Raw genomic sequence first — 10,856 nt, 5'->3', positions numbered from 1 at the left:
ATAATGTACTACAAATTTAGGATAAGAGTTGACTAATCTTAAAAATTTTAAAATGATTATTCAAAATTGATTATCGAACAATGTTTTTAGTAAATTATTCTTAATTTAAAATTTTAATTAAACACTTATATAGTTAACTAAATAAATATATAGTTTTAAAGGTCGATAAAGCTCCAGAAAATTTCAAAAAAAAAAAAAATTTTAATATTGTTCATTATTGTAGTAAAAAATGTTTTCAAAAATAAAAACTAAAAAATTTAAATTATTTTGAGAGTGAACTAATGCAGGGCTCACCCGATAAAATGATAAATACATTTTCCTACAATATACCAATATAGTTATAAGGAATTGGTGTAAAATAATATTTTATAAAATAAAACACAATTTTTTTTCATACAATTTATGGTTTTTTTTTTTTTTTTTATGAGCAATTTTAGAATTTATGAGTTGGAAATTAATCTTAGAAGATAGGTCTAACATATACGAATACGGCACTCAAAAAAGAAAAAGTAACACGTATGTTATTATAAAAACATATTATATGCTGGCAAATACTCTTAATATATGCATTAAAACGGCTTGTTTATATCGTAACTGTTATTATTGATGTTAATATTACATTTGTTTCACCGCACCATTTCAGTGTAAAACAACATATTTCTCCAAACCGTTTTTGCTAATTTTTCCTGTTTCAAAGGATTTCTTACAGCTAATACAATATGTATGAACTATATTCTACGGTTTTTGTGTTGATGGTCGTTGTGTTGATTGGAACAACGCGCCAGTCAGCACTACATGAAGTCATTTGGAATTTGACAATGGACAGCCGCCATTTGCACTGCAGTGTAGATATTATGATTTCCTACCCAGGTTTTTGCATGGTGTTGCCCGAAGTCAAAAGACTTGACAGAACTTCTCTTATTGAATGCGGAAAACCGGATTCGTCGAACCTGCAGGTCGACACACAAGTAATAAACTCTCTTAGAAATTTACATATTATTTTGTTTTTAACAGTTATTTACCTACCCCACCGACCAGAACTTGTAAGTGTAAAATTAATTTTTGAAATTTAACTCTATCGCTGTATTCTTCAAATGTATTTAACAGGTTGTTGGAACGACCTTTCTGACTGGCATCCAGGAAATAGGCAAAGGCCTATTCGCAAAGGTGCGTTACGCAGTTGTGGTCAGTGCAGTAGCTATTGTGCTGCTTTTTGCTAGTATTGTAATACTGGTTCTCTTACTCACGGCTATTGCACCTTTGCTGCTTATATTGACTTTTTATGCACTGTTGCTGAAACTACTGACTATCATGGTATTTCTGCCGCTGTTTCTAGTGTGGATAATCGTCAGTGTCATTGTAATTTATATCGTTATTCATTTGAAACTATCACATATCATATAATGTTATCATACATTAACAATTTTCGCATAACTTATATTATTATTGTATAAGCTAATTGTATATACTCCAAGCAGCTGTACACCACAGCCATGGTGCGTAACCCGTCTTATACAACTTGCAACACAAACTATATAATATTGTAAAATAAAATGATTTTGTATTTCACAAGTTTACTGGTTTGTTTTTTTACGCAAATATATTTTTTAGTAATATCGCATGTTATCGGATCTTGTATGTAGTACTTATTATGCCACACTTAAAAACTAAAAATGTTTACACATAACTATTGTGAGTAATCGGCTCACTCGGTTTTTTTATTCAATACACGGTTCAACCATACACACAAAATCGGGACACAATAAAATGTTTAGCTGGAATAACTATTTATTTAGTTATTCCGACTAGAAATCTATTGTGTATCCCTTTACTAACCGCAATAATTATAGTTTATCCAACTATACATTTTTTTTCCGCGAACGCTCGACCAATTGTCCGAGGACAAGACTTTCAGTAACTATGGTGTTCAGCTCGTTTGGTAACCGGTTTCTAAGTATATCGAAACGAGTAAGTAACAAAACGGGAGCCCCTGAATGGTCCACGGTCTTGGTTTCTTTAACATTTTTTTTTTTTGTGGTAAAAATTATATTCAATCGATAGAAATTATTATTACAATTTTATTGTTATTTTTATTGACGTCCCATCCGTCGATTGGGCGTTCGCTTAGTGTAAGTAAAAGTTTTGCCCGTAAGAACAATACACACACGGTATGGGATGTAAAACGTTGTCGGCTCCAACGGTATGCACAGGCAGAGTCGCCGGCAACGCTTGTATTGGTCGCCCCGGCGTTATTGTTAATTGCACGTCATGTGCCGCCACCGTGGCCTGCAGTGCGACGCTGTCGTCGACGTCTCCGCATTATGTTGGTTGTACACCGTCAACGACAATACGCCGCGGCCGCCGTTCTCCGATGTCAACCGCAGAGCTCACGGACGGCAGCTTATGGCGCTTCAGCGGTCACGGCGTCAGCGGTCACGGCGAGTCCACCGAAGCGAGGCCATCAACCACGGCGCGGCGGTGTCGCCCAGGGCGTCTCAAAATGCGAGCTTTCCCCTTAGCCCTCCCGCGCTCGTGCTCGCCGTCTAACGTGTTCCCGGCCTAGTTGGATGTGTTCAATAAAACCCCACTGATATGATTGTACAAAACGCCTATGCGTTTATATTTCAAACCCCTTTTGCCACTTCCCCGGGGCCATAAAATAGTACATCGCAGACCTTACAGCTCTACACAGAGTCAGAGCAGAGTCGTTTTTAAATGCCAGCTCGGCTAATTCTATAATGTCGATTTTATCTTTAGCTGTCTAATGTCTTATTATATTATTTCTCTTGCTGTAGTCAAGTGTAGTGTACTATGCCGTACAAGTATTGATAGTATGTGATATGATAACAATACGAAGTTCATACGGTTTTAATGTAAACGGGAACAATCGCCTCGTATAATTTTATTTTTTTTTACATTTTACTTTAGTACCTAACTGAAAAAAATTAAAATATTAATGGCGCGATTGTTTATTTTTTTTTAGTTAGGTACTATAATAATAAAAAAATAAGATAAGATACTATTATTTACAAGGCCTTTGTTCTCGCATATGCTCGCAAAACACATTAAAAACGTATACTAGTCATACATAACGCGTGACTTTTGAGTTATGTGTTGTCATGTGTGAATGTGTTGTGAGTTGTCAGACGATAAAACACAACATTATCCTTATTATTGTGATGCGTCGACCTACTGTTCAGCATGGTAAGTGATACGTTGCTCGTATGCCGTTAAAAATGAGTCGTCTGAGCTCGGTATTGGCCGCAGTTAGCAATTTATGACCAGCTGTATTGCAATTTACGACCAGTTGTATTGTTCGACCGACAAATTTTACTTTTAAATCGCTAACACCGTCTAACCTAAATGACGACTACCTCGATTACGTGTCGTCTTCAAAACTATTTTTATAGTATACATTTATAACAGGGTAATTATTTTAAATACATACAGAAAACAGGGGACAAAGAAGCCGACTTCGGAAAAGGGATAGTTATTGAAAACTGCCGGCGAAATTTCAACAGAAAAGACGAATGGAAAATTAGTTACACGTGGAAACCGATTATTCGATAGAAACACATAAATAAATAAATTATACGAACCTATCGATGCCGAACAATAGAAGCAGCAACCATTTTGGAATAAATAAAAATTGCTCTAATGTAGAAAAGGTAGAGTAATATGGGAAAATGTAAAAAAAAAAAAAAAGCACAACATACAAGCACTTACGACATCCCCCTGGCGGAGATAACACGGTTTCAAGGAAGTGTGATCCAACAGTATAACGGTAGGAAACAGGCGAGCAAGTCAGTATTATAATATGCAGTCGCAGTAAAATAATAATTGTTTATAACTCATAAGTAGGTATAGGTAGGTACTAAAACTATTGTTGTCGTCAAGACGATACTAATATGAGGAATTTAAATTAAATTATTATAGGTATATATGAGAAGTCCAACGTCAAGGCAATAAGGGATGACGTGACACAAAAATGCCTCCTACTTTATCGCTGGACTTACACAGCGTTTTAATAGGTTTCGCAGAAAAAAAAACCACCATATCTATATTAATCGGTTTTATATTGTATAGCGCCATGTTATAAAAGTCTACCCTTGTCTGTGTACAAAACGAGTAATAAAATGTTTATTGCACGTACTTGCCGTTGACCGAGACGAAGTAAAATAAAGGTTTAAGTCCTACCGTGGCAGTTGTTGAGTGTGCATAACGACCAATTACGTACACGTAACTCGGCTGAGCACCTTAACATTGTGATAGCTATAATATGGTTTTTTTTATTTTTATTATAATTCTTTTTAACTGCCTATAGTCTCCCTGCTTATCGTTTTATACACGTTTCTTATTTTTATATTATTGCCGTGGCGTATACCAAACTATATTACATAAAAATATGTAGTCCCTGGCAGTTAAAAAAATAAAAACAAGGAAGCGCCGGCCGTTGTGTGTTCGAACGTTTAAAATGGAGACCCTCCTTCCCTGGTTGACACTCCCTGATTTTTTCAATTTCTCTAGAGTCTAGACAGATTGAAAAAGTTCATTCCTTCACCATTAAAAATGAAAATCTTCTAAAAAAAATTTCAAATTTTTGATCTTTCAACTCACTTGTTATAAGTTTGTGTTAAAAGGTTCGAGTTAACATTTGATATATATTCAAAATTTATTCCACGGGGTTGGAACTTTTTTTGGTTTTTTATTTTTAGGCGCATTTTAGGACCTTTAGGCTGAACTTTAGACAAAAGATAATCCCACTACATATAATGTGTAACATACTGAATAATAATAAACAAAATGTATCCGATATGTTTTTTTTATTGGCGAAAACCCATATTTGTTTTTGATGCGCTAAATAAATATATTTTTTTTTATACATTTCGACTAGATCCGATCATTTTTTACAATGTTATAGCATGTAAAAATTTAAAGCTCGAAAAAATAAAAAGGTAGTCATAATTGTTTAACATGTTTTATAAGGCAGACCTATCTTTTGTCCAAACTCCAACCCATAAATCCAAAAAATAAACGAAAAAGTACAAAAATTATTCGTAGTTTTTACTTTTTAAACAACTTTTTTGCGGCTTTCGATATTCAAACATTTTATGTAGGTTCTGCCCAACGCTGAAATCTTCTAGTACTGCATGTGAGGCATTAGGTAGCTTTCAGTCTTAGTCGGGCGTTTAATATGGTATTTGTTTTGGCGCCGCGGTGGCTTGACGGCTGATGAGTGATGAGTTATGACATGGTAATATTTATTTACTTTAAAATTGAAAAGTGTCTGTAGCACTACTATTTTAATAACACACGAGACATGTGTTCGTCCAAAGTAAACATGGTTCACTAATGACACGTCCGATAGATTTGGGTTGAAAATGCCTCGATAATCGTTGGGTTCGTGGTAGGTGTAATTGTTTTTCGACGTTAAACACCTAACCAACCACATAACACGTGCGCAATTACCAAAGCATACACGGGTCTACATGTGTACGTTTTACTTTACTTTTTAAACGGTTTCCACTTGTAGAGGTTTTGAAAACGCCGTACCAAAATAGTGCGATGATTAACGAAAAAACTCTCTTTGGACAAACATGTAATTTCGAGTAGCTCGACCAAAACGACTGAAATAGTATATAGGTGAGCTATAACCTCTGAAATGTTAAAAATATTATTATAATGTGAGATTAGTTAAGTGGATTCGCTTATTTTTCCCGCAGCACCTTCAATACGTTTTAGTACATAATAACAGGTTGAACGTTGTACTTATATTGTGTATTTTACCACCTTAATCGCTACATTAACTAATGCGACTTAAGTTCCGGGATCGAAGTGTCCGCTTTCCAAAGATTGATGAAATTATAGGTATTCTATACTTTTTTAATGTACCTACCTAATTCTATTAAACAGCTGGAATTATAAAAATATAATAAAATAATGTATAGCATACTAATTTTCATCAATTATGAATTCAGTTGTGTATGTCTACGTTACACAGCGGACTTCTTGTGTTCACCTTATTATCGTTTCTTCATATTTTAAGATCATTAACGTTCAAAATTAAGGAACCGTCGACAAAGTCATCAACATCGTCGAAAGTTCATGTTCGCCCCTTAATATATTTTTATTTTGTTTTGTTTGTTAACAGTTACAGCATCTTGAGTTATATTTATGAAAAATGTATAAAATTTGGCCCAACTAAAAAGTATAAAACATATTAATTTAAAAAAAAAATCGAATTCTCTAAGATATTAATTGATCTATTTTTATTAATTTTATACACGGCTAGGATTTATATAAATAGTAGATACTATTGATTAAATTAACTATTTATTTATACCACGTTTATAAATGTATATGAAATATAAATAATACTGTTTAATTTGTATTAAAATATTGTGATTGTAATTGTGTAAACAATTTGTATTATAACATTATATTTAATTATGTTTCACGTAATTAATATGAAACCGAAAAAGAAGACACCGTCCAAGTCGAAGTAGGTACAACGTAAAGTACCTACAAATATACGGGTTAAGTTACAACTGTACACAATTTCTAAGTTTACATGAAATATACTTCATTGGTTTTTCACATATAAGGTATGAGGTTATATTTTTAAAACATATATCAAAATTTGGTCCAATTAATAACTATAAAAGTATAAAAAAAATCATTACAGAAAAAGTTACCAAAGTTAGGTCAAAGCAATTATGAAGTCTGAATCTCTAACAAGAAATAGTAAGAATCCAGCACAGTAACAAATTACCAAAGTCCCTCACTTAAGTATCCATAGATTCGTATCGAAGCGTTTTCTTGATAGAGATTTATTGAATTTTTCGGGTTTTTTCATTATAACAAAAATGTTGACTATAGATTTTTCCTTATACAGTGTTAGTACCATTATAAAGGTAGTAGAATATCAACTCATTATAGGCATGTCCCTAGCTATCGTTCGGCATTTTCTGCTGATGTCCAATTTGGAGGCGAAGAAACCCCGTCAAGCGCAATATGACCGTTACAAGCTCTTCTCAACTCGAATATAGTTGTAAAACTATTGTATGACAACGACAGCCCAACGGGCCCAAGGATATATAGACGATTATTGCGTAGCTTTTCAAGACGTCGGACCTCCTCAAACGCAGAGCTCGTTTACACAAATAGAGGATATCCGCTCGATTCTGGTTTCGGATATCACATACCGGCTATGGTAACAAGTTGTAATAATAACAATAACGGTTATGGGGCGTCGCCAGTGGCCGCAGGAGCCGAGAGAGAGAGAGAGAGAGGTAAGTTTCATTCATGAGGACTTGGTACGAGGCGCGCGCGTTCAATGTACATGCGAGACTTGGATTTATGTGGTCCAGCGATGATAATGATACCACCGATGGGCGGAATGCGCGTTGGACGGATGGGCCAAATGAATATACATCAAGTGTGTGTATAATATTATGTCTGTGTGTGTGTGTGTGTGTGTGTGAAAGGGAGGCGGGGGAGAGATGTGTGTGCACGCGGCGTGATCCGCGCTCCGGGCCCCGTCCGAGGAATCCGGGAAGACAGACGGATTCTTCGCCCGCACTGGCGCCGAACGATTTTTATATACTCGACCGACGCCGCCGTGGTGTTCTTCTGTTCAGCGCTGGCATGTGTGTAATTTTTTTTTTTTAACCTACCTAGCCAATGGTTTCAGAGAAAAAACAAAAGAAGAATCAAAACCGCCACTCGCGAAAAACTGGCGTTTGCCAATTATAAATTGATATATTATAATGCATCGCATCTTGGTCGATGGACTGACCACTGCGCAGCTGTCCGGGTGCACAAGCAGATAATATTATACTCCTAATTATTATACCAGCGCTGTTTGTGTGGTAAAAACACTGGTCAATGTAAAGTTCGCTGAACTCGTCGAGTACAGTCGGATAACGCGTTTGACACTTTTGAAAAATGATGTATGTTTTGCAAAAAAACCAAAACGCTGAATGTCATTTCTCATTATTATAACGGTGTTCTCTCCAGTCTCCACCAACTCAATGCGTGTAAGCATAGACATATTTATTTAACCGATTCATCGACAACAATGTTTTGCTTTTAGTCAGTAAAACTATTTATGTGTACGTGGTAGCCGTTAAGGCGTAGACATTTGTACAATATCTACAATAAAAACTTTAGTTTTTAACTGTGTAGTTGAGAATGTAAAATCTTTCAGTCTTCAGCGCAAGTTAATTATTTATAACTAACAGTAAGCAGTATATATTTATGAGATACCCTTATAATAATAGTATATAGCTAAGTTAACGTTGGATAAATAATTAATTTTCCAGTCATAAACTGCCCCCTACCTTCTTTTTAAGGCTCCAGACACGTCATGTGTATGCGTTTTACCTGAAAGAATTTTTAAGGTGTTTATAACATACTATTAATACTGACCATTAAATTTAAAACAATATAATATAGTATACTTCGAATGTGCTAGGACTCTTGTATCTTGTATTCACCTATGTGTATAGGTATAACTTATCACTACTGAATTTGAACATAGAATAAGTATTTGTGAAGGATGTCTCGGCAAAATCTTATATAAATTGAGACAAATTTTAAGATTTAGTTATTCAGTATATACTACTAAGTATTACTCAAACTATGAGATCCAGAAAAAACCTTAGTAAAACTTGTGGTTATGTGTACTTAACTATGAGATCTACATCTGACTATTTATCTATTAATGACCAATCACCACAGCCCAAACCATTAGACACTAAAAATTAAATTTTGTGTTTAACGACTTCTGAGGATGCCTAGGCGCACTAAGGAATATATATATAACATTCCAATTATAAAAATATTATTATTGTCTACTTGAGTTTTATTTAGATTATTATATTATTTAAATTATGAAAATACTTTAAAATACTATGAATATTATCATCAACAGTTTATCCCAGAGTCCAAGGAATTTCTTAGTTTCTTTTTTTCGAGAGCGTTCTTAGAATTTTATTTTCAAAGTGAGGCCCACCGCCCAAGGTGTGTTCTACAAGCTTACATAATATAAAAAAAAATTATAATATTGTATTAAAAAATGTATTAGATATACAACTATTCATGTTTTTTGAAGATATTTGAAGTTATTATTTTCTCTAATTTCGCTGTAATAATTTTATTATGATTCCAAACGAAACTTTTTTTAAGTTAAACCTAACAAGTAACTGATAGAAAAAAAAACCTTGTTCAGCTTTTAATTGTTTATTAAATTATTATCTTGTTTATTTTATTTTTTTATTATTTACTACTAATATTAAAAAAATATTCTATGTAATATATTTTTTTCAGTGAATTTTTAGAAAAACAAAACTTATAACTCCGTTTTATTGCAGTAAGTTATTAAATTACATTATGTAAATTAATACATTTCTACACCTATGGAAATGGAAGAATAACTTAATAATAATAACGATACAGTAGGTTTTGTTGGTTTTACTTTTTAATCATCTAGTTTAAACTTAAAATTAGTATAGTTTGAATCGGATCAAATCGACGGCTACGTTGATAGACTTATCATAATTTATAAAAAAAAAAAAATAATAAAACTAAAACAAATGTACAAAACAGTCATCAATATAATATGTGTTAAGTTAAGCGGTACTCGCCTACCGGTTGGAAATTCTTGTGCGACCGCCAATGGACAAAACAAAAAAAACAAAAACAAAAAGACGGTACTTAAGGAACGTATTTGACTGGACGTCACGAGCAATGCGGTTTTCCTCGGGGTAAGTTGGAAATGAAGTCGTTGCTGAATGGTTGCGCACGTCGGATAACGGACGGCCAACAATCCGTCTCCGGGGACATTATACCGAAGATAGTGCCGTGGGAGTGAAGGGTCTTTTGTAATCTGGATTTGTGTGTGCTTGTATGTTTATATATATATATATATATATGTGCGCGCGAGCGGATAGAGTCGTGTCGTTTTTTTGGATCAGATAATTTTTCCGGCACCAGCGGAATCAAAAAACGATATATCACTTTCGACGTCTTCATTAAGGTCCCGGACGCCACGCGTATTACAACGTACATGTGTATAACACATACATACATCTTTATTAAATGTCATGGTCCACTATTGTTGCTGTTGTTGTAGTCGATCCGACGGTATTGGGCAGCGGCTGTTACACGGTCATTTTCACAGATATAGTCTCATGCACGTCCTATACGTAGTACCAAGAGTACTACAGAAAATTGTAGACCTACAAATAATGATCGTTGTCGGTAAAATCAAAGACTTTTAAAATCTTGAACATCTTACCGCCAAATCGGAGAAACAATATTCTCAAAATGATTTACATAAAATACAAGATTAAAACAAACGTACATAATATCAAGTCAAATAAAACATTAGATCTAACACCTACACAGTTCTTAAGTCTAAAAAGTATAAAAAGAAAGAAAATTCCATTTGTTTTTCGACTGGTCGATACTTTAAATTTCCAAAGCTATTTGTAAACTTAATAGACACAAAAAAGTGTTAAAAAAGCTTCAAAGTTTCACGATAAAGTTAAAATATTTTTTAGAAGAATATTTAATTTGTTATTTAATAATAAAAATAGTATTTATCTGTAATATATTTTTTGTCAAACCATACAAATATGCATATTTATTATTTTGTATGGGCTGTGTTTAAACCCGCAATAAGAATATTCCCATCATTAATATTATGTGTTAAGATTATTTTAATGTTCATCAGTACATCTTATTGTTATAATATTATATACCTAGTATCTTCGTCAACGCTAAGACATTTTTGAATGTTTAATATGCTAATTATCAGACTAATTATATTAAAACTTGCTCCACAGAACAAT

Source organism: Adelges cooleyi, unplaced genomic scaffold, assembly GCF_023614345.1.
Source record: "Adelges cooleyi isolate 19-005CV unplaced genomic scaffold, UGA_ACOO_1.1 ACOO_flye_CR_arks_rails_tigmint_CR_PRNA_41, whole genome shotgun sequence".
Taxonomy (NCBI): domain Eukaryota; kingdom Metazoa; phylum Arthropoda; class Insecta; order Hemiptera; family Adelgidae; genus Adelges; species Adelges cooleyi.
This window is presented reverse-complemented; position numbering follows the sequence as displayed.